Below are 27,287 nucleotides of genomic sequence, written 5' to 3'. Positions count from 1 at the left end.
AATTATTTCAAAATTCTTTTCGAAACTAGTCAACTCAAGTCAATCACGGTTAAATCTGGTCAACTTATGGTCAAACTTGATCTTTGCGTATGTGAATATGAGCAAATGTGAGTATGAATTCCAACAAAAATTCAATGCAAATTCTCATTCAACCTTTCAAAATGAAGAAATCAGGGTCTCTTAAATAGACTTTATTAAAATTCATCAACAGTTGAGATCGATTTTAATCAACGGTCAGGATTAAAGGTGAGGTTCAGTCGTAAAGGGAGATTTCCAAATTAAAGGGAGTTAACAGATTTAATTTAAGTAAAATAAGCAGTTAATTGATTCAATTTGAGTAGAGAAAGGAGTTAACTGATTCAACTCTTTTTTGATCAATAGTGAACTGGAAATTTCTCTTTTTGAACTGAAGAGAGATTTTGTTGAGATATTTAATTTAATAAAATGAGATATGCTCTCGTAATTACTTTTTGTATTTAATTAAATAATCTTTAATTAATTAGACACATTTCTTATTTAATTAAATAACTTCATTTAATTAATTAGGAATGGCTTCTCATTTAACTAAATAACTTTGTTTAATTAATTAGAAGTAAGAACTCCATTTAATTAAATAACTTCATTTAATTATTTACAAATTCTTTTCAAAACTAGTCAACTCAAGCCAACCGTTGTTAAATTTGGTCAACTTTTGGTCAAACTTGATGTTTGCGTATGTCAATATGAGCAAATGTGAGTATGAATTCCAAAAAAAATTCTATGCAAATTCTCATTCAACCTTTCAAAATGAAGAGATGAGGGTCTCTTAAATAGACTTTCCTAAATTTCATCAATGGTTGAGATCGATTTCAAACAACAGTCAGGATTAATGGTGAAGTTCAGTTATAAAGGAATATTTTCAATATAAAAGGAGTTAACAGATTTAATCTGAGTAAAACAAGGAGTTAACTGATTCAATTTGAGTAGAAAAAGGAGTTAACTAATTTAACTCATTTTTTATCAATAGTGAACTGAAAATTTCTTTTTTTGAAATAAAGAAAGATTTTTTTGAGCTATTTAATTTAATAAAATGAGATATCCTCTCATAATTACTTTTTCTATTTAATTAAATAATCTTTAATTAATTAGAGACACTTTTTTTATTTAATTAAATAATTTCATTTAATTAATTAGGAATGGCTTCTCATTTAATTAAATAACTTTGTTTAATTAATTAGAAGTAAGTAATCCATTTAATTAAATAATTTCATATAATCATTTCAAAAAAAATTTCGAACCTATTCAACTCAAATCAACCGTGGTTAAATCTGGTCAACTTTTGGTCAAACTTAATTTTTGTGTATGTGAATATGAGCAAATGTGAGTATGAATTCCAACAATAATTCGATGCAAATTCTCGTTCAACCTTTCAAAATGAAGAGATGAGGGTCTCTTAAATAGACTCTCTTAGAATTCATCAACAGTAGAGATCGATTTCAATCAACGGTCAGGATTAAATGTGAAGTTTAGTCATAAAGGAAGATTTCCAAATTAAAGGAAGTTAACGGATTTAAGTTAAGTAAAATAAGGAATTAACTAATTCAATTTGAGTAGAAAAAGGAGTTAACCAATTTAACTCATTTTTGATCAATAGTGAACTGAAAATTTTCTTTTTTGAATTGAAGAGAGATTTTGTTGAGATATTTAATTTACTAAAATGAGATATGCTCTCATAATTACTTTTTCTATTTAATTAAATAATCTTTAATTAATTAGAGACACTTTTTTTTATTTAATTAAATAACTTCATTTAATTAATTAGGAATGGCTTCTCATTTAATTAAATAACTTTGTTTAACTAATTAAAAGTAAGTACTCCATTTAATTAAATAATTTCGTTTAATTATTTCAAAATTCTTTTCGAAACTAGTCAACTCAAGTCAACTGTGGTTAAATTTGGTCAACTTTTGGTCAAACTTAATCTTTGCATATGTGAATATGAGCAAATGTGAGTATGAATTCCAGCAACAATTCGATGCAAATTCTCATTCAACCTTTCAAAATGAAGAGATGAGGGTCTCTTAAATAGACTTTCCTAGAATTCATCAACGGTTGAGATCGACTTCAATCAACGGTCAGGATTAAAGGTGAAGGTCAGTCATAAAGTGAGATTTCCAAATTAAAAGGAAATAATAGATTTAATTTGAGAAAAATAAGGAGTTAACTAATTCAATTTGAGTAGAAAAAGGAGTTAACTGATTTAACTCCTTTTTGATCAATACTGAACTGGAAATTTCCCTTTTTTAATTGAAGAGAGATTTTGTTGAGATATTTAATTTAATAAAATGAGATATGCTCTCATAATTACTTTTTCTATTTAATTTAATAATCTTTAATTAATTAGAGACACTTTTCTTATTTAATTAAATAATTTTATTTAATTAATTAGGAATGACTTCTCATTTAATTAAATAACTTTGTTTAATTAATTGGAAGTAAGTACTCCATTTAATTAAATAATTTCGTTTAATTATTTCAAAATTCTTTTTGAAACTGGTCAACTGAATTCAACTGTGGTTAAATCTGGTCAACTTTTGGTCAAACTTGATCTTTGCATATGTGAATATGAGCAAATGTGAGTATGAATTCTAGCAACAATTTGATGCAAATTCTCATTCAACCTTTCAAAATGAAGAGATGAGGGTCTCCTTAATAGACTTTTCTGGAATTCATCAATGGTTGAGATCGATTTAAATAAGCGGTTAGGATTAAAGGTGAAGTTCAGTCATAAAGTGAGATTTTCAAATTAAATGGAGTTAACAGATTTAAATTGCGTAAAATAAGGAGTTAACTAATTCAATTTTAAGAAAAAAAGGAGTTAACTGATAAATAACTCATTTTTGATCAATAGTGAACTGAAAATTTCCCTTTTTGAACTGAAGGGAGATTTTGTTGAGATATTTAATTTAATAAAATTAGATATGCTCTCGTAATTACTTTTTCTATTTAATTAAATAATCTTTAATTAATTACAGACACTTTTATTATTTAATTAAATAACTTCATTTGATTAATTAAGAATAGCTTCTCATTTAATTAAATAACTTTGTTTAATTAGTTAAAAAGTAAGTACTCCATTTAATTAAATAATTTCGTTTAAATATTTCAAAATTCTTTTCAAAACTAGTCAACTCAAGTCAACCGTGGTTAAATTTGGTCAACTTTTGGTCAAACTTGATCTTTCCAAATGTGAATATGAGCAAACGTGAGTATGAATTCCAGCAACAATTCGATGCAAATTCTCATTCAACCTTTCAAAATGAAGAGATGAGGGTCTCTTAAATAGACTTTCCTGAAATTCATCAACGGTAGAGATCGATTTCAATCAACGATCAATATTAAAGGTGAAGTTCAGTCATAAAGGGAGATTTCCAAATTAAATGGAGTTAACAGATTTAATTTAAGTAAAATAAGGAGTTAACTGATTCAATTTGAGCAAAAAAAAGAAACTGATTTAACTCATTTTTGATCAATAGTGAACTAAAAATTTTCTTTTTTGAACTGAACAGAGATTTTGTTGAGATATTTAATTTAATAAAATGAGATATGCCTCCATAATTACTTTTTCTATTTAATTAAATAATCTTTAATTAATTAGAGACTCTTTTCTTATTTAATTAAATAACTTCATTTAATTAATTAGGAATGGCTTCTCATTTAATTAAATAACTTTATTTAATTAATTAGAAGTAAGTAATCCATTTAATTAAATAATTTCGTTTAATTTTTTCAAAATTCTTTTCGAAACTAGTCAACTCATGTCAACCGTGGTTAAATCTGGTCAACTTTTGGTCAAACTTGATCTTTGCGTATGTGCATATAAGCAAATGTGAGTATGAATTTCAACAACAATTTGATGCAAATTCTCATTTAACCTTTCAAAATAAAGAGATGAGGGTCTCTTAAATATACTTTCGTAGAAGTTATCAACGGTTGAGATCAATTTCAATCAACGGTCAAGATTAAAGGTGAAGTTCAGTCATAAAGGGAGATTTACAAATTAAAGTGAGTTAACAGATTTAATTTGAGTAAAATAAGGAGTTAATTAATTCAATTTGAGTAGAAAAAGGAGTTAACTGATTTAACTCATTTTTGATCAATAGTGAACTGGAAATTTCTCTTTTTGAACGGAAGAAAGATTTTGTTGAGATATTTAATTTAATAAAATGAGATATGCTCTCATAATTACTTTTTCTATTTAATTAAATAATCTTTAATTAATTAGAGACAATTTTCTTATTTAATTAAATACCTTCATTTAATTAATTAGGAATGGCTTCTCATTTAATTAAATAACTTTATTTAACTAATTTGAAGTAAGTACTCCATTTAATTAAATAACTTCGTTTAATTATTTCAAAATTCTTTTCGAAACTAGTCAACTCAAGTCAACTGTGGTTAAATCTAGTCAACTTTTTGTCAAACTTGATCTTTGTGTATGTGAATATGAGCAAATGTGAGTATGAATTACAACAACAATTCGATGCAAATTGTCATTCAACCTTTCAAAATGAAGAGATGAGGGTCTCTTAAATAGAATTTCCTTAAATTCATCAATGGTTGAGATCGATTTCAATCAACGGTCAGGATTAAAGGTGAAGTTCAGTCATAAAGGGAGATTTCCAAATTAAAGGGAGTTGACATATTTAATTTGAGTAAAGTAAGGAGTTAACTAATTCAATTTGAATAGAGAAAAAAGTTAACTGATTCAACTAATTTTTTATCAATAGTGAACTGAAAATTTCCCTTTTTGAACTTGAGAGATTTTGTTGAGATATTTAATTTAATAAAATGAGATATGCTCTCATAATTACTTTTTGTATTTAATAAAATAATCTTTAATTAATTAGAGACACTTTTCTTATTTAATTAAATAACTTCATTTAATTCATTAGGAATGGCTTTTCATTTAATTAAATAACTTTGCTTAATTAATTAGAAGTAAGTACTCCATTTAATTAAATAATTTCATTTAATTATTTCAAAATTCTTTTCAAAACTAGTCAACTCATGTCAACTATGGTTAAATCTGGTCAACTTTTGGTCAAATTAGATCTTTTCATATGTCAATATGAGCAAGTGTGAGTATGAATTCCAGCAAAAATTTGATGCAAATTCTCATTCAACCTTTCAAAATGAAGAGATGAGGGTCTCTTAAATAGAATTTCTTTAAATTCATCAACGGTTGAGATCGATTTCAATCAGCGATCATGATTAAAGTTGAAGTTCAGTCATAAAGAGAGATTTTCAAATTAAAGGGAGTTAACAGATTTAAATTGAGTAAAATAATGAGTTAACAGATTCAATTTGAGTGGAAAAAGGAGTTAACTGATAAATAACTCAATTTTGATCAATAGTAAACTAAAAAAATTTCTTTTTCAACAGAAGAGTGATTTTGTTCAGATATTTAATTTAATAAAATGAGATATGCTCTCATAATTACATTTTCTATTTAACTAAATAACTTCATTTAATTAATTAAGAATGACTTCTCTTTTAATTAAATAACTTTGTTTAATTAATTATAAGTAAGTACTCTATTTAATTAAATAATTTTGTTTAATTATTTCAAAATTCTTTTCGAACCTAGTCAACTCAAGTCAACCATGGTTAAATCTGGTCAACTTTTGGTCAAACTTGATCTTTGCATATGTGAATATGAGAAAATGTGAGTATGAATTCTAGCAACAATCCGATGTAAATTCTCATTTAACCTTTCAAAATGAATAGATGAGGCTCTCCTAAATAGACTTTTCCGGTATTCATCAACGGTTGAGATCGATTTCAATCAGCGATCAGGATTAAAGTTGAAGTTCAGTCATAAAGAGAGATTTTCAAATTAAAGGGAGTTAACAGATTTTAATTGAGTAAAATAAGGTGTTAACAGATTCAATTTGAGTAGAAAAAGGAGTTAACTGATAAATAACTCAATTTTGGTCAATAGTAAACTGAAAATTTTCCTTTTTCAACAGAAGAGTGATTTTGTTGAGATATTTAATTTAATAAAATGAGATATGCTCTCATAATTACATTTTCTATTTAATTAAATAATTTTTAATTAATTAGAGACACTTTTCTTATTTAATTAAATAACTTCATTTAATTAATTAAGAATGGCTTCTCTTTTAATTAAATAACTTTGTTTAATTAATTATAAGTAAGTATTCTATTTAATTAAATAATTTTGTTTAATTATTTCAAAATTCTTTTCAAAGCTTGTGTATGTGAATATGAGCATATGAGCCAATGTGAGTATGAATTTCAGCAACAATTTCATGCAAATTCTCATTCAACCTTTCAAATTGAAGAGATGAGGGTCTCTCAAATAGAGTTTCCTAGAAATCATCAATAGTTGAGATCGATTTCAATCAATCATCAGGATTAAAGGTGAAGTTCAGTCATAAAGGGAGATTTCCAAATTAAAAGGAGTTAACAGATTTAATTTGAGTAGAATATGGAGTTAACTGATTCAATTTGAGTAGAAAAAAGAGTTAACTCATTTAATTCATTTTTGATTAATAGTGAATTGAAAATTTCCCTTTTTGAACTGAATAGAGAATTTGTTGAGATATTTAATTTAATAAAATGAGATATGCTCTCATAATTAATTAGGAACGGCTTCTCATTTAATTAAATAACTTTGTTTAACTAATTAGATGTAAGTACCCCATTTAATTAAATAATTTTATTTAATTATTTCAAAATTATTTTCAAAACTAATCAACTCAAGTCAACTGTGGTTAAATATGGTCAACCTTTGGTCAAACTTGATCTTTGCATATCTGAATATAAGCAAATGTGAGTATGAATTCCAGCAACAATTTGATGCAAATTCTCATTCAACTTTTCAAAATGAAGAGATGAGGGTCTCTTAAATAGACTTTCCTGAAATTCATCAACGGTTGAGATCAATTTCAATCAACAGTCAGGATTAAAGGTGAAGTTCAGTCATAAAGGAAGATTTCTAAATTAAAGGAAGTTAACAGATTTAATTTGAGTAAGATAAGTAGTTAACTGATTCAATTTGAGTAGAAAAAGGAGTTAACTGATTTAACTCATTTTTTATCAATAGTGAACTCGAAATTTCTCTTTTTGAACTGAAGAGAGATTTTGTTGAGATATTTAATTTAATAAAATGAGATATGCTCTCGTAATTACTTTTTGTATTTAATTAAATAATCTTTAATTAATTAGAGACACTTTTCTTATTTAATTAAATAACTTCATTTAATTAATTAGGAATGGCTTCTCATTTAATTAAATAACTTTGTTTAGTTAGTTAGAAGTAATTACTCCGTTTAATTAAATAATTTCATTTAATCATTTCAAAAAAAAATTAAAACTAGTCAACTCAAGTCAACCATGGTTAAATCTGGTCAACTTTTGGTCAAACTTGATCTTTTCGTATGTGAATATGAGCAAATGTGAGTATGATTTCCAGCAACAATTCGATGCAAATTCTCGTTCAACCTTTCAAAATGAAGAGATGAGGGTCTCTTAAATAGACTTTCATAGAATTCATCAATAGTTGAGATCGATTTCAAACAACGGTCAGGATTAAAGGAGAAGTTTTGTCATAAAGGGAGATTTCCAAATTAAAGGGAGTTAAGAGATTTAATTTGAGTAAAAGAAAGAGTTAACTAATTCAATTTAAGTAGAAAAAGGAGTTAACCAATTTAACTCATTTTTTATCAATAGTGAACTGAAAATTTCCCTTTTTGAATTGAAGAGAGATTTTGTTGAGATATTTAATTTAATAAAATGATATATGCTCTCATAATTAATTTTTCTATTTAATTAAATAATCTTTAATTAATTAGAGACACTTTTCTTATTTAATTAAATAACTTCATTTAATTAATTAGGAATGGCTTCTCATTTAATTAAATAACTCTGTTTAATTAATTAGAAGTAAGTACTCCATTTAATTAAATAATTTCATTTAATTATTTCAAAATTCTTTTCGAAACTAGTCAACTCAGGTCAATCGTGGTTAAATCTGGTCAACTTTTGGTCAAACTTGATCTTTGTGTATGTGAATATGAGCAAATGTGAGTATGAATTTCAGCAACAATTCGATGCAAATTCTCATTCAACCTGTCAAAATGAAGAGATGAGGGTCTCTTAAATAGACTTTCCTGGAATTCATCAACGGTTGAGATCGATTTTAATCAACGGTCAGGATTAAACGTGAAGTTTAGTCATAAAAGGAAATTTCTAAATTAAAGGGAGTTAATGATTTAATTTGAGTAAAATAAAGAGTTAACTGATTCAATTTGAGTAGAAAAAAGAGTTAACCTATTTATCTCATTTTTGATCAATAGTGAACTAAAAATTTTCCTTTTTGAACTGAAGAGAGATTTTGTCGAGATATTTAATATAATAAAATGAGTTATGGTTTCATAATTACTTTTTCTATTTAATTAAATAATCTTTAATAAATTAGAGACAATTTTCTTATTTACTTAAATAACTTCATTTAATTAATTAGGAATGGCTTCTCATTTAATTAAATAACTTTGTTTAATTAGTTAGAAGTAAGTACTCCATTTAATTAAATAATTTCATTTAATAATTTTAAAAACAAATTCAAAACTAGTCAACTCAAGTCAACCGTGGTTAAATCTGGTCAACTTTTGTCAAACTTAATCTTTGCGTATGTGAATATGAGCAAATGTGAGTATGAATTCCAGCAACAATTTGATGCAAATTCTCGTTCAACCTTTCAAAATGAAGAGATAAGGGTCTCTTAAATAGACTTTCTTAGAATTCATCAACAGTTGAGATCGATTTCAAACAACGGTCAGGATTAATGGTGAAGTTCAGTCATAAAGGGAGATTTTCAAATTAAAGGGAGTTAATAGATTTAATTTGAGTAAAATAAGGAGTTAACTAATTCAATTTGAGTAGAAAAAGGAGTTAACCGATTTAACTCATTATTGATCAACAATGAACTGAAAATTTTCCTTTTTGAATTGAAGAGAGATTTTGTTGAGATATTTAATTTAATAAAATGATATATGCTCTCATAATTACTTTTTCTATTTAATTAAATAATCTTTAATTAATTAGAGACACTTTTCTTATTTAATTAAATAACTTCATTTAATTAATTAGGAATGACTTCTCATTTAATTAAATAAATTTGTTTAATTAATTAGAAGTAAGTACTTCATTTAATTAAATAATTTTGTTTAATCATTTCAAATTTTTTTTCAAAACTATTCAACTCAAGTAAACCGTGGTTAAATCTGGTCAACTTTTGGTCAAACTTGATTTTTTCATATGTGAATATGAGAAAATGTGAGTATGAATTCCAACAACAATTCGATAAAAATTCTCGTTCAACCTTTCAAAATGAAGAGATGAGGGTCTCTTAAATAGACTTTCCTAGAATTCATCAACGGTTGAGATCGATTTCAATCAACGGTCAGGATTAAAGGTGAAGTTCAGTCATAAAAGGAGATTTTAAAATTAAAGGGAGTTAAAAGATTGAAGTTGAGTAAAATAAGGAATTAACTGATTCAATTTGAGTAGAAAAAGGAGTTAACTGATTTAACTCATTTTTGATCAACAGTGAACTAAAAATTTTGCTTTTTGAACTTAAGAGAGATTTTGTTGAGATATTTAATTTAATAAGATGAGATATGCTCTCATAATTACTTTTTCTATTTAATTTAATAATCTTTAATTACTTAGAGACACTTTTTTTATTTAATTAAATAATTTCATTTAATTAATTAGGAATGGCTTCTCATTTAATTAAATAAATTTGTTTAATTAATTAGAAGTAAGTACTCCATTTAATTAAATAATTTCATTTAATTATTTCAAAAAAAAATTTGAAACTAGTCAACTCAAGTAAACCGTGTTTAAATCTGGTCAACTTTTTCGTCAGACTTGATCTTTGCGTATGTGAATATGAGCAAATGTGAGTATGAATTTCAGCAACAATTCGATGCAAATTTTCATTCAACCTTTCGAAATGAAGAGATGAGGGTCTCTTAAATAGACTTTCCTAGAATTCATCAACGATTGAGAACAATTTCAATCAACGGTCAGGATTAAAGTTGAAGTTCAGTCAGAAAGGGAGATTTCAAAATTAATGAGATTTAACGGATTTAATTTGAGTAAAATAAAGAGTTAACTGATTCAATTTGAGAAGAAAAAGGAGTTAACTCATTTAACTCATTTTTGATCAATAGTGAACTGAAAATTTTCCTTTTTGAACTGAAGAGAGATTTTTTTGAGATATTTATTTTAATAAAATGAGATATAATCTCATAATTACTTTTTCTATTTAATTTAATAAACTATAACTAATTAGAGACACTTTTTTTATTTAATTAAATAACTTCATTCAATTAATTAGGAATGGCTTCTCATTTAATTAAATAACTTTGTATAATTAATTATAACTAAGTACTCCATTTAATAAAATAATTTTATTTAATTATTTCAAAATTCATTTCGAAACTAGTCAACCGTGGTTAAATCTGGTTAACTTTTTGGTCAGAATTGTTCTTTGCATCTGTGAATATAAGCAAATGTGAGTATGAATTTCAGCAACAATTTGATTCAAATTCTCATTCAACCTTTCAAGATGAAGAGATGAGGGTCTCTTAAATAGACATTCCTAAAATTCATCAACGGTTGAGATCAATTTCAATCAACGATCAGGATTAAAGTTGAAGTTCAGTCATATAGGGAGATTTCAAAATTAAAGGGAGTTAACGGATTTAATTTGAGTAAAATAAAGAGTTAACTAATTCAATTTGAGTAGAAAAAGGAGTTAACCGATTTAACTCATTTTTTATCAATAGTGAATTGGAAATTTTTCTTCTTGAACTGAAGAGAGATTTTGTTGAGATATTTAATTTAATAAAATGAGATATGCTCTCATAATTACTTTTTTTATTTAATTAAATAATCTTTAATTAATTAGACGCACTTTTCTTATTTAACTAAATAACTTCATTTAATTAATTAGGAATGGCTTCTCATTTAATTAAATAACTTTGTTTAATTAATTAAAAGTAAGTACTTGATTTAATTAAATAATTTCGTTTAATTATTTCAAAAAAAAAAATTTAATTAGTCAACTCAGGTCAACCGTAGTTAAATCTGCTCAACTTTTGGTTAAATAGAATATTTGCATATGTGAATATGAGCAAATGTGAGTATGAATTTCAGCAACAATTCGATGCAAATTCTCATTCAACCTTTCAAAATGAAGAGATGAGGGTCTCCTAAATAGACTTTCTTGAAATTCATTAATAGTTGAGATCGATTTCAATCAACGGTCAGGATTAAAGGTGAAATTCTTTCATAAAGGAAGATTTCCAAATTAAAGGGAGTTAACAGATTTAATTTGAGTAAAATAAAGAGTTAACTGATTCAATTTGAGTAGAAAAAGGAGTTAACCGATTTAAGTCATTTTTTATCAATACTGAACTGAAAATTTTCCTTTTTGAATTGAAGAGAGATTTTGTTGAGATATTTAATTTAATAAAATGATATATGCTCTCATAATAGCTTTTTCTATTTAATTAAATAATTTTTAATTAATTAGAGACACTTTTCTTATTTAATTGAATAACTTCATTTAACTAGTCAACTCAAGTCAACCGTATTTAAATCTGGTCAACTCTTGGTCAAACTTGATCTTTGCATATGTGAATATGAGCAAATGTGAGTATGAATTCCAGCAACAATTCGATGCAAATTCTCATTCAACCTTTCAAAATGAAAAGATGAGGGTCTCTTAAATAGACTTTCCTGGAATTCATCAACGGTTGAGATCGATTTCAATCAACGGTCAGCACTAAAGGTGAAGTTCAATCATACAAAGATATTTCCAAATTAAACGGAGTTAACGGATTTAATTTGAGTAAAATAAGGAGTTAACTGATTCAATTTAAGTAGAAAAAGGAGTTAACTGATTTTTGATCAATAGTGAACAGAAAATTTCTCTTTTTGAACTGAAGAGAAATTTTGTTGAGATATTTAATTTAATAATATGAGATATGCTCTCATAATTACTTTTTCTATTTAATTAAAAATTCTTTAATTAATTAGAGACACTTTTCTTATTTAATTAAATAAATTCATTTAATTATTTAGGAATGGCTTCTCATTTAATTAAATAATTTTGTTTAAATAATTAGAAGTAAGTACTCCATTTACTTAAATAATTTCATTTAATTATTTCAAATTTTTTTCGAAACTGGTCAACTCAACTCTACTGTGGTTAAATCTAGTCAACTTTTGGTCAAACTTGATCTTTGCATATGTCAATATGAGCAAGTGTGAGTATGAATTTCAGCAACAATTCGATGCAAATTCTCATTCAACATTTCAAAATGAAGAGATGAGGGTCTCTTAAATAGACTTTCTTAGAATTCATCAACGGTTGAGATCGATTTCAATCAACGGTCAGGACTAAAAGTGAAGTTCAATCATAAAGAGAGATTTCCAAATTAAAGAGAGTTAACGGATTTAATTTGAGTAAAATAAACAGTTAACTGATTCAATTTGAGTAGAAAAAGGAGTTAACCGATTTAACTCATTTTTTATCAATAATGAATTGAAAATTTGCCTTTTTGAATGGAAGAGAGATTTTGTTGAGATATTTAATTTAATAAAATGAGATATGCTCTCATAATTACTTTTTCTATTTAATTAAATAATCTTTAATTAATTAGAGACACTTTTTTTATTTAATTAAATAACTTTATTTAATTAATTAGAAATGGCTTCTCATTTAATTAAATAATTTTTTTTAATTAATTAGAAGTAAGTACTCCATTTAATTAAATAATTTCTTTTAATTATTTCAAAATTCTTTTCGAAATTAGTCAACTCAAGTCAAACGTGGTTAAATCTGGTTAACTTTTGGTCAAACTTGATCATTGTGTATGTCAATATGAGCAAATGTGTGTATGAATTCTAGCAACAATTCGATACAAATTCTCATTCAACCTTTCAAAATGAGGAGATGAGGGTCTCTTAAATAGATTTTCATAGAATTCATCAACGTTTGAGATCGATTTCAATCAACGGTCAGGATTAAAGGTGAATTTCAGTCATAAAGGGAGAATGAAACAGAGTTAACGGATTTAATTTGAGTAAAATAAGGAGTTAACTGATTCAATTTGAGTAAAAAAAAGAGTTAACTCATTTAACTCATTTTTGATCAATAGTGAACTGAAAATTTCCCTTTTTGAACTGAAGAGAGATTTTATTGAGATATTTAATTTAATAAAATGAGATATGCTCTCATAATTACTTTTTCTATTTAATTTAATAATATTTAATTAATTAGAGACACTTTTCCTATTTAATTAAATAACTTTATTTAATTAATTAGGAATGGCTTCTCATTTAATTAAATTTGTTTAATTAATTAGAAGTAAGTACTCCATTTAATTAAATAATTTTGTTTAATTATTTCAAAATTCTTTTTGAAACTAGTCAACTCAAGTCAATCGTGATTAAATCTGGTCAACTTTTTGTCAAACTTGATCTTTGCGTATGTGAATATGAGCAAATGTGAGTGTGAATTCCAGCAACAATTGGATGCAAATTTTCATTCAACTTTTCAAAATGAAGAGATGAGGATCTTTTAAATAGACTTTTTTGAAATTCATTAACGGTTGAGACCAATTTCAATCACGGTCAGGATTAAAGGTGAAGTTCATTCATAAAGAGAGATTTCCAAATTAAAGGGAGTTAACAGATTTAATTTGAGTAAAATAAGAAGTTAACTGATTCAATTTTAGTAGAAAAAGGAGTTAACTAATTTTGCTCATTTTTCATCAATGGTGAAATAGAAGTTTCCCTTTTTGAACTAAAGAGAGATTTTGCTGAGATATTTAATTTAACAAAATGAGATATGCTCTCATAATTACTTTTTCTATTTAATTAAATAATCTTTAATTAATTAGAGACACTTTTCTTATTTAATTAAATAACTTCATTTAATTAATTAGGAATGGCTTCTCATTTAATTAAATAATTTCGTTTAATTATTTTTAAATTCTTTTCAAAACTAGTCAACTCAAGTCAACCATGGTTAAATTTGGTCAACTTTTGGTCAGACTTGATTTTTGCATATGTGAATATGAGCAAATGTGAGTATGAATTCCAGCAACAATTTGATGCAAATTCTCATTCAACTTTTTAAAATGAAGGGATGAGGGTCTCTTAAATAGATTTTCCTGGAATTCATCAATGGTTGAGATCGATTTCAATCAACGGTCAGGATTAAAGGTGAAGTTCAGTCATAAATGGAGGTTTCCAAATTAAAGGGAGTTAACAGATTTAATTTGAGTAAAATAAGGAGTTAACTGATTCAATTTGAGTAGAGAAAGGAGTTAACTCATTTAACTCATTTTTTCTCAGTAGTGAACTGAAAATTTCCCTTTTTGAACTGAAGAGAGATTTTGTTGAGATATTTAATTTAATAAAATGAGATATGCTCTCATAATTACTTTTTTAATTTAATTAAATAATCTTTAATTAATTAGAGACACTTTTCTTATTTAATTGAATAACTTCATTTAATTAATTAGCAATGGCTTCTCATTTAATTAAATAATTTTTTTTAATTAATTAGAAGTAAGTACTCCATTTAATTAAATAATTTTGTTTGATTATTTCAAAATTCTTTTCGAAACTGGTCAACTCAAGTCAATCGTGGTTAAATCTGATCCACTTTTGGTCAAATTTGATTTTTGCGTATGTGAATATGAGCAAATGTGAGTATGAATTCCAGCAACAATTCGATGCAAATTCTCATTCAACCTTTGAAAATGAAGAGATGAGGGTCTTTTAAATAGACTTTTTTGAAATTCATTAACGGTTGAGATTGATTTCAATCAACGATCAGGATTAAAGGTGAAGTTCAGTCATAAAGGGAGATTTTCAAATTAAAAGGAGTTAACAGATTTAATTTGAGTAGAGAAAGGAGTTAATTGATTTAACTCATTCTTGATCAATAGTGAACTGGAAATTTCCCTTTTTGAACTGAAGAGAGATTTTTTTGAGATATTTAATTTAATAAAATGAGATATGCTCTCATAATTACTTTTTCTATTTAATTAAATAATATTTAATTAATTAGAGACACTTTTCTTATTTAATTAAATAACTTCATTTAATTAATTAGGAATGGCTTCTCATTTAATTAAATAACTTGTTTTAATTAATTAGAAGTAAGTACTCCATTTGATTAAATAATTTTGTTTAATTATTTCAAAATTCTTTTCGAAACTAGTCAACTCAAGTCAACCGTGGTTAAATCTGGTCAACTTTTTGTCAAACTTGATCTTTGCGTATGTGAATATGAGCAAATGTGAGTATGAATTCCAGGAACAATTCGATGCAAATTCTCATTCAACCTTTCAAAATGAAGAGATGAGGGTCTCTTAAATAGACTTTCTTGGAATTCATCAACGGTTGAGATCGATTTCTGTAAGGTCCCTCATCGCATGTACTTATTAAATATGAATTTCTCTGTCAAATCTATTGTAGGAGATTTGAATGGATATGGAGTAATGTTGTAGGTTTTTAGATGTCCTAATGAAAATTGAGAACAACAGATACATCCATGCTTTAATACTTAAAGATTAGAAGAACGACTATGTTGTGTCGACTGTTTAAACATTAAATTTGCACTAACAATAATACAAGGTGTTTCACTTAATGATGATGTTATTGATTTTGTTACCTCAATAATTATTCTTGTATTTAATCTGAATTAATGAATAAGTTATATTTCATATTGATTATGTGATTACTGATGATTAAATGTGAGTAGAAATGGATTAATTAGTTAAGTAAATGAAGCATTATGTTTTGAGTTCGCCCCGATCTATCGTAGCATAGTGATACATTACTATTATTTTGATACTCATGAATCAAGATGTCAAGACATTATCTGATGCTTGAACATATTATATTTCATGCTGTGTGATGTTACTTTTAGATATTTGATATTTTCCATTTAATGTTTTATATATATGTACGTCAATGAAATCAGTAAATGTAGGATTGATATTTTGATTTAAGAGATTTTAAATGGTTAAGAATTAAGTAGGATGAAAGAAACCCTGATTGATGTATGTTTCAATTTATGTGAATTTCATATATATATATATATATATATATATATGTACATGTGATTTTCGAGACTATTGATGTGTGCAATGAGTGTGCAGATATTTTAGTCGAGAAAATCGACGGAGGAACAGAACTGATCTCTATGTGCTAATTTTGGAAACCTTGTTGTATGTATGTATCTTTCAGTGTTCAGTGAATGTTAATGTTCGTAACTGTGTTCTTGTGGTGTTGCTTGACACTCGTGATTTGTTTATGTTCATCAGTGTGCGGATTAAGGTTAGTTGTGTAACTTTTGGACCTAAGTTGGTTTAAGTTAGTGTTAGTTTGCTAATTTGGTTCTTAATCGAGTTTAGTCACCCTAATCCGGATTAGTGCTTAATCTACAATGTTAGAGTAGTTAGATGGTCCTATTTTATTTATTTTTCCTAGATTTTGTTTGGCTCTAAACCTTTTTTCTAAGGTTTAAAACATGAAATAATTATACCCAAAGGGTATGGGTATGGGTTAGGGGTCTTTTCCAACCCCTAAGCTCCTTTTTTTGACTTTTGAAGTCACTCAAAAAGTCTCTTTTTGTCTTTGTGCGAAAATTGACCATGGTTATCCTGAGTTACCTCACCTCATCTCCACTTAGTGTTTAACCATAATGAGGGTAGAATTAGGAGTTTCTAAAATTGCAAGTGGGTGGGAGAAGTTATTGATCACTTTGGTGGTTGCTTTTGAAGCTTATTTAGAGGCCCTTCTTGGACTAGTGGAGGGGTTACCCAATCTCTACATTTAGAGAGGAGTCTTGGAAGATTGGAGCAAGGAAGGGGAAAGCTCTACTCAAACTTGTTCATTGCCATTACCTCTTTGTGATGGTTGGAATTCTCATCTCCCTTGTTCAGATTTCATTCTTGTTTCATGCCTTGTTGTTGTTTGAATATTTGTATTGTTTGTGGGTATGTTGGGAAGATTTGAAAACCATATTATTTTGGACGATTTCTTTTTATGTTTATGTTGAAATTTTGAGAATTTTCTTGCTTGGGAGTTTTGGTATTACTCACCCTTGGATAGGGCAAAAGTAACCAATTTTGGGAAAGGTCTGTTTAGTCGGACTCCAACCAGTGTAGAGTCTCTTTTCAAGATGAGAAGAGGGAGAAAGGGTAGGGTGTTATGGGCCCCTACCTGTCAGCACAACCAGTGTATGAGTATGGTATGTCAACACAAACCGTGTATGAGTATGGTATGTTGAAATGGAAGAACGAAAGTTTTTGGTTTATAGCCCCAATTGGGCATCTGTTTGGTGTTGTGCTTGACTTCTCCTGGTTGGAAGAATCCACCTTTCCCTAGTGTTGATTCATTGTGAATCATATTGTGAAAACTATGTATGAATATGCATGTTTGATTGTCTCTTGATTATGCCTGGTTGTCACCTGATTAGATTCTGTTTCCTCCACGGTTTGTAGAAATGTGTTGCAGAATTTGATATGGAACCCTCGATGAGGGTCATGAAGGAAATTTAATTTAAGTGTTGTAACTTACGATTGAAATCCTATGTATTTTGTATCTCAAAACTCTGTTGTTATGGCGACAAAGCCGGGTTTTCTTCCTGGTTCTTTCAGGGCTGAGCACTTGAATCAGGTTTGCCAATAAAAATGGTGTTTGAGTATATATGCTGGCACTGAGTCTTATAGCTTGTTTTTAGTTTTGCATATGTAATTTAAAAAAAAAATCAGATATAATGGTATTAGCTTATTGCACATTCTTATGATTGGTAATCACATTCGTTTAAATTAGATTAATCAGATAACATGTTGATATATACTTAGCTATGCAATTTTAAGTTTAAAATATGTGAAGACAATTTGCATTTGAGTTGTGCTTCAATTTTATAATTATACATGTGCGTAAGGAAGTTAAGTGAATTTATTTGAATACTTTTTTTATTACATTTAATCCTATTATCACTTTTAAATATTAAAACAAAACTTGTGTTTCATTTTTCGGCATGACCATTTCAATCAATGGTCAGGATTAAAGGTGAAGTTCAGTCATAAAGGGAGATTTCCAAATTAAAGGGAGTTAACGGATTTAATTTGAGTAAAATAAGGAGTTAACTGATTGAATTTGAGTAGAGAAAGGAGTTAACTGATTTAACTCATTTTTGATCAATATTGAACTAGAAATTTTTCTTTTTGAACTGAAGAGAGATTTTGTTAAGATATTTAATTTAATAAAATGAGATATGCTCTCATAATTACTTTTTCTATTTAATTAAATAATCTTTAATTAATTAGAGACACTTTTCTTATTTAATTAAATAACTTCATTTAATTAATTAGGAATGGCTTCTCATTTAATTAAATAATTTTGTTTAATTAATTAGAAGTAAGTACTCTATTTAATTAAATAATTTAATTTAATTATTTCAAAATTGTTTTCGAAACTAGTCAACTCAAGTCAACCGTGGTTAAATCTGGTCAACTTTTGGTCAAACTTGATCTTTGCGTATGTGAATATGAGCAAATGTGAGCATGAATTTCAGCAACAATTAGATGCAAATTCTTATTCAACCTTTCAAAATGAAGAGATGAGGGTCTCTTAAATAGACTTTCCTAGAATTCATCAATGGTTGAGATCGATTTCAATCAACGGTCAGGATTAAAGGTGAAGTTCAGTCATAAAGGGAGATTTCCAAATTAAAGGGAGTTAACAGATTTAATTTGAGTAAAATAAGGAGTTAACTGATTCAATTTGAGTAGAAAAAGGAGTTAACTAATTTAACTCATTTTTGATCAATAGTGAACTGAAAATTTCCCTTTTTGAACTGAAGAGAGATTTTGTTGAGATATTTAATTTAATAAAATGAGATATGCTCTCATAATTACTTTTTCTATTTAATTAAATAATCTTTAATTAATTAGAGACACTTTTCTTATTTAATTAAATAACTTGATTTAATTAATTAGGAATGGCTTCTCATTTAATTAAATAACTTTGTTTAATTAATTAGAAGTAAGTACTTCATTTAATTAACTAATTTCGTTTAATTATTTCAAAATTCTTTTCGAAACTAGTCAACTCAAGTCAACTGTGGTTAAATTTGGTCAACTTTTGGTCAAACTTAATCTTTGCATATGTGAATATGAGCAAATGTGAGTATGAATTCCAGCAACAATTCGATGCAAATTCTCATTCAACCTTTCAAAATGAAGAGATGAGGGTCTCTTAAATAGACTTTCCTAGAATTCATCAACGGTTGAGATCGACTTCAATCAACGGTCAGGATTAAAGGTGAAGTTCAGTCATAAAGGGAGATTTCCAAATTAAAGGGAGTTAACAGATTTAATTTAAGTAAAATAAAGAGTTAACTGATTCAATTTGAGTAGAGAAAGGAGTTAACTGATTTAACTCATTTTTGATCAATAGTGAATTGAAAATTTCCCTTTTTGAACTGAAGAGAGATTTTGTTGAGATATTTAATTTAATAAAATGAGATATGCTCTCATAATTACTTTTTCTATTTAATTAAATAATCTTTAATTAATTAGAGACACTTTTCTTATTTAATTAAGTAACTTCATTTAATTAATTAGGAATGTTTTCTCATTTAGTTAAATAACTTTGTTTAATTAATTAGAAGTAAGTACTCCATTTAATTAAATAATTTCGTTTAATTATTTCAAAAAAAATTTTGAAACTAGTCAACTCAAGTCAACCGTGGTTAAATCTGGTCAACTTTTGGTCAAGCTTGATGCAATGCCCCGCCAAGGGTTCCAAAGAATTAACCTAGGATTTCAGTAAGTTTAGTAGCATTTTTTTTTTTTGAAAATAAATACTATATATATATAACTCATGCACAATAATGGAATCAATAGCATTGTCCATCATAACATACATAACAGATTACATTCTTTAAGATCCATTAACGTTGAATTACATACATGAATCCATCTAGTACAATATCCACATGAAATAATAATGATAAGTCCAATGTTTATACATTACATTTCAAATACTCAATCATCCACTGTACATGTCATAGGGTATGTGTAATACCCTGCCAAGGGATCCAAAGAAATTACACTAAGTTTACCAAACAATTTTTTTTTTAAAACATGAAAGTAAAACCATTTACAACTTACGCATAGTAACGGAAGCATTAACATCAATTCAACTGAAAGTAAACATAACATAACAGGTTACATTCTTTAAAGATCCCTTAACGTTGTATCACATCTAAATTAACCATTCATCTCACATCACATCCTTATTCATAAATTGCATTTTCAATTGCTCAATTATCCACTGTACATGTTACAAGGTATGAAAAGCTTAAAAGAATAAACATCCATGTAAATAAAGTACATCATCATCCAATATTAATCCATGATGCAATAACATAAATGAAACCACATGTCATACATGATACATCATCATCATAAAAGATATAAACATCCATTATAAGAGATAATCATATATCACAAACATAATTAACTAAGTGCATGGTTCCTCCCAACTGTAAATAGTATCATTAGACCATCGTGGATCCTAGCCATCCCTCCGTGCGTAACATTCCAAAGCACCAAAGAGATCATCGGTATAAACATAGTAGGAATGCCACTCCTAAACACATCCTACTAACATGAAAAGTAAAGCATAAGATATCATCATCTAACATATGCAAATCATCAATACAAGAAACATACCAGTATATACATCTATCATAGGGTATATCATCTACCATAATGAAGATAAATACCAACCAAGAATGCTCCAGCCATGGTGTCTCGAACGGATCTTAAATGATAAGAGTGGAAATATACTACCACCCGACCACGTGGAACCTAAGTGGTCCACTCCCACCGTGCTAAGGAGATAATCTCAAGTCCCAAATAGGATATCAATTCACAAAGCACAAATCTTTATAAGTTTAGGAATCCTAAAAGTATACTACTCAAAGGTTCCATCACAAAAAATTGACATCTAATTCTCAGAGGCACAACAATGACATGTAGGAAATCTACTCTGCAAGCGGGAAAGTGTCATCACATTTATCACGTACAAGTTACCCTGGTAGTTAGCTAAACTCCATGGGTCCATACTGATCTCATGCGGCCACTAGTATCCTCTCATACTGACGAGGCATACTACGGAATGCACGGTCGCAACCATGCATTCTCACTACTTCCATCCTAGCCTGTACAAGTGCTCAAGGCATGGGTGAGAACCAAAACAATTATCTTTTTAGGTTCATTTAATCCTCATTTAGTGTGTAAATGTTATCACTTATTAACCAAACTTACAATGAGTTACCCTGGCAGCCACTTAGGGCCCTGGCCCCCATTGCAAGCCACTTCCCGACACTACAAGTAGATTACCTACCCTAAGCTCATGGAATCATAAATCACCACAGTCCTGTACAAGCGACTGTAAAGAAAATCCAAAAGATAATCCATAAAAAAAGAACCATCAAATATTCACAATATAAGAATCAAATATCCATAATAAAAATCATCAAATCTCCAAGATAAGAATCATCAAATCTCCATGAGCATCTGAAAAAGCATCCATAGAAAATCATGACCACAATAGTTCTCTATTGGCAACTGAAGGCATCACTGATAATCACAATATCCATTGGTTCTCAACAAGCAACCAAGAATATCTCAAAATCATACTGATCGAAGACTCCAAAATGGTTGAGTCAAAACATGTCACAACATGACATCATCAAGAATAAATCCATATTTCAGTCCCATCATGACGACTAGAAAATAATCCAAGGATAACTGATCGATGACTCAAAAATATGGTTAGCTCAAGTGTCTCAGATACATATACATCTCATCTTCACACATGAAGACTGATGAACAATAACAACCATCAATTACAAGCATTTCATAGAGCATACGATCACATTACCATGGTTGGGCTTATAAAGATCGAGACCAAATAAGATCAACATGCTAACACATCTCATAACTCCCGAGCCTCTGGTAACAACCTGGGACTGGTCAACACTAGTCAACCCAAAAAAACCAAAACAAGAAGCATAGATAATACACGATGAAAACACATGTTTTGGTTTTCTAAATTCACATAGTTGAATCAAGTGTAGAGTTTCATTTTCCATTTTCAAGTGTAGGGTTTTCAATTTTCATTTCAAGTATACCTCAAGTGTCTAAGTTTAATCATTTGACCTACAAGTCAACCCATTTGTTCCCTGATAGCATTATCCTTCCATTATTAAGATTTACATTCTAAAAATAACTTAAGGATAAATATTCACTAAACTGATCATCATTGACCTTTAATTAAATTGTCCTCTATATTTAATCATGATCCATATTCTAATTGATTAATCTTTCAACTTTTCTAAGATCATTATTCGTTTAGGTTATAAGGAAGCCAGTTACTAGTCTTCAAATAAGAAGATTATAACTTTATTAAAATGATGAATTAACATAGGTACACCATCCATGACCTATTACATTCTAATAGTTTCCAATTCAATATTACTAAGTCTCACTATTAAAACATCTAAAGTCATTAATCAAGTCATGAGAGTACGACTTATCAACTTCGATGTAAATACTTCACAACTTTGCTAGAGGAATCGATATTAGCATATCAATTAAAACTCTATTACATAACTTGATTATTAATTAAATCCAATTAACTCTAATTAATTTAATTAATAATTACATATCCAAGGCAACGTTCCAATTAATATCAGTTGACTAATAACTAACTAGAATTATGTAAGATAAAAGTCAGCTATAATTCAATACTCAAATGTTCATATTAATAATTCAATAATAATAACTTGTTTATATTTATTAACAAGCTATATTGAAAATCTTAATAATAATCTTGTAACATCCATATTTGTCTTACTAATATTTTCTTAACAATTTCGTATTAATGATAATCATTTCAATTAAAACTCTATCGCATTTAATTATATTGACAACTCATTAATTGATTAAAATCAATTATAATCCAAATCCAAAAATTATTATCTTTTGCAAAACTTCAATCAATAAATAATCTCCACTAGATTAACTTTAATTAGATTATTTGATATCTATTTAAACTATTTATTATTTATTAATAGTTTGTTAGACCCAACAAACATTAATAAATAAACTAATCACAACTATAAATAGTCGATCTAGAGAATATTTACATAAACTTCATTAGTTAATATTTAACTAACTCTTAGTACAGTTAAGGTATAACAATAAGATACCTAATAATTCGAATGTATTAACATTAACATAACAATGTTATAATATAGAAATGACCCATTGTCCAATATCAATAAAATTTGAATTACTTAATTTAAAATCATCTCGTAATATAAAATTACCATCTCCAAATTATTTAATATATATTAAATGTTATTTAATATATATTAAATATTATTTAATAAATATATCTCTTTCCATCAGTTCTATTTACAATCATTTCTATTAAAATCTTTCATTAATTTATTTAGAACATTCTTATTAGTCTTTAGACTAATTAAGTAGTTATGAATTCTATCTATATTGCTTTATTGAAATTTCAATAACCCGATTAATAACTTAAATTCTTCATTTATAACATTCCCCTTTAACCTTAATTGGATTAAATTCCAATTAAGTAAATGAATCAATTTAAAACTATATATATTATTTATAAATCTTGATTATTAAAAAAATCCATTAATATTATATATATATATATATATATATATATATATATATATATATATATATATAAACTCATAACAAACTTTAATATATTAAAAATTGCATATGAGATAATTAGTATCTAACATCATGCATATGATTATAAAGCCGAATGTTTCAATTACACATCTGACGGTGGATGAATCACAACGTCGTGCGACTGTCATCGCGATGCGACCATGGCCGTCCGCTGCCGCAGTCGGCCCTGCGATCGCAGTCGTAGGTACGACTACGTTAGCAGTCCATGGTCGGCATAAATAAAAGGAACAAGGGGTGCGGTGTGGTAAACCTCGCCCTCCCATATAATTTTTTTTATAAACGTTTTTAAATATCGTTCAAAAGCAATTCACATATAACATTTTTCATTAAAATGTTTCCATGCTATTCGAATTCAATATTTATATTTAGATTTAACGTTTACACAATTTTATACATACATACATATATATATATATATATATATGTATATATATATGTGTGTGTATACATATACAGATTGTAATTCAACACTATTATTTTAAGATATATATATATATATATATATATATATATATATATATATATATATATATATATATATATATATATATATATATATATATATATATATATGCAAATTTGAACATATATGTATTTCTACAGAGAACATATTTATAACTTTTAAATAAAGAGGGTTTTCCAATTCTTTTAAATAAGAATCTCTCTTTTAAAATAATTATTCTCTAAATATGATCATAATCCATCTAATAGATTTAACTATAAATTTGAAATAATCATTGTCAATCTAATTCAAACCCAAATCCGTTTAGATCTAATTTCTCCTTAATTGAATCTAGGGTTTCTAATGTTTTCTTCTCAACCAAATAACATATTTAGATTCAAATTGTAGATTTAATCACAGAGAGTATTCAGATACATATAACAGACATGATGAAGACAGAAAGAGAAATAGTGCAAAGAGAATATGCGAATATCACGAGTGCACCTGGACATTGATGCTAATCCGCCATGCCTCAGGAGTCCATAGAAAATTCTTTCCTTCTCCATCATTCGCAATTCCTCCAAGATCCAAGCCAACCAAAAATCTCCAAGTGACTGGAAGTGCTAGAAGAAACATAGAAGCATGTAGAAAATATATGAGCATATGAGCTTCTCCAATGCATGTAAGCTTTGAAGCTTCCATTTTAGCTTGTAGCTTGTAGCTTCCATTCATCTTTCATTTAAGCTTCCAAAACACACTAAGAGAGCCTCTATTTAAAGGCCTCTAAGATGCATCTAGAGTATCTCTAGAAACAACTAGAACATAAGCATGACAACCAAGCATGAGTCTTCTCCAACCTTCTAGATAAGTCTTAAGGTTGTAGACACCATGTGCTCAAATAAAATGCTAACTTCCAAGTGTAGACAACTTGTGCATTCTTAGGGTGCAAACTCCTGTGTTGTCTACATGACAACTCTCAAGAATTCACAAACTCCTATGTGAGCAAATATTAGAATAATGCACAATCATTAATATAATATTTACTTTTACTTTTTTCAATTTAATTTATTTATTTATTAAATCTCATGCACTTACTTTAATAATTCCACTTTTCAATCTTAATATATTTATATTTTAATTACATGAAATCTAGAATCTTTTAATAATTTTAATATATTTTCCACTTTTAAATTTTCATTTACCAAAACTTAATTGCTAAAATATTTATTAGCTTTAATAATAATATTATTTAGTCATTTATTTAAAAATGACCTCCAAATATATTATTATTAAAATAAATAATGTCACATTCCAAATTTAAACTTTTAACTTTTATTTTCAAATTTAATTATTTTATTTAATTAATTTTTTAATTAATTAAATAAAATAAATATTAAATACTATATTAATTTTCATTTAATTAAACCATTAATTAAATCTTTTAATTAGGCTTAATTAATAGAAAATACATCAAAGACTCATAAGGTAAAAATATGAAAATCCATCATAGCCAAAATACATACAAAATCAAATCAAGGGTTTAAATCACGAATTACGTCATGTGACGCATTCGGAGGGTACTCAACTTAGATACTTGTCCTAATTTTCCAATTAGAACAAATGGCTTAAAGGGTTGGGATTTAGACTTGAGAATTTATCTCCCTCTCTTATCATTGAGATAATATGATAGGGTACGCTCATCCTGGCAATTCAGAGAAGTTGATACCCGGTACCTGCAACTTGCATAAAAATGATGCATGTACAAACACAATATATACTAAACTAAACAAGCAATGGCAGGAAGTGGTGCTTCGTGTAGATTCTGACTAGCAGGTGACTACAACTCCCTTCCTTAACCACATCAGACACACCATACAAAAGCAAACACGCACACCATACACATGCAAGTATGGGATAAGTATCCATAAGAAAATACATATGATAATAAATCATCTTACTACTCATCATTAATAACTGAAAGCAATGTAATAATCATCATCAATAATTGCAAACACTAAAAATAATCATCATACATACATAAAATGTAGATTCTAAGTAATCTCATCACATAATAAACTGAATCCATAGCACAATATCTGATAATCTCAAAAGAATGCTGCTAACCAACAACATAACACTAGCTCTAAAAGAGTTCAACAACGATAACAAAATGCGAACTAGGGGCAGGCACTACAGTATGACAAGCTCAAAAAAATATACATACATAGAATAAGGTACATCATCCTATTTTAATCTGCATGGTTCCTCCCAACCGTCAATAGCGTCATTAGACCATCGTGGATCCTAGCCATCCCTTTGTGCGTAACATTCCAAATCACCAAAGAGATCATCGGTATTACATATTAGGAATGTCACTCCTAATATATACAATATCATATGTAGAAAGTAATCTAACATGCAAATAAAAGCATAAGATAACATCATCTAACATATGCTAATCATCAATGAAAAAGGATACATATCCAACATCATGAGGGACGCATCAGCCATGATGTCTCAATGAACATCAAAATGATAAGAGTGAAAAATACACTACCACCCGACCGCGTGGTACCTAAGTGGTCCACTCCCATCGTGCTAAGGAGATAATCTCAAGTCCCAAACATGCTATCAAAATCACATAACACATATCTCTATAAGTCCAGGAATCTTAAAAGTATACTAACTCAAAGGTTCCAAACACAAAATCTGACATCTAATGCCAGAGGCACACAATGACATGTAGGAACCTACCATGCAAGCAAGAAAGTGTCATCAAAATTATCACGTACAAGTTATCCTGGCAGTTAGCTAAACTCCACGAGTCCATACTGATTTCATGTGGACACTAGTATCCTCTCATATTAACAAAGCATACTACGGAATGCAAGGTTGCAACCATGCGTCTCACTACTCCCATCCTAGCC

The sequence above is a fragment of the Cupressus sempervirens genome, chromosome 1, assembly GCF_028749045.1.
Source record: "Cupressus sempervirens isolate cs-2001-9-10 chromosome 1, ASM2874904v1, whole genome shotgun sequence".
Classification (NCBI taxonomy): Eukaryota; Viridiplantae; Streptophyta; class Pinopsida; order Cupressales; family Cupressaceae; genus Cupressus; species Cupressus sempervirens.
The sequence above is the reverse complement of the archived record's forward strand: the minus strand, read 5'-3'. Positions refer to the sequence as shown.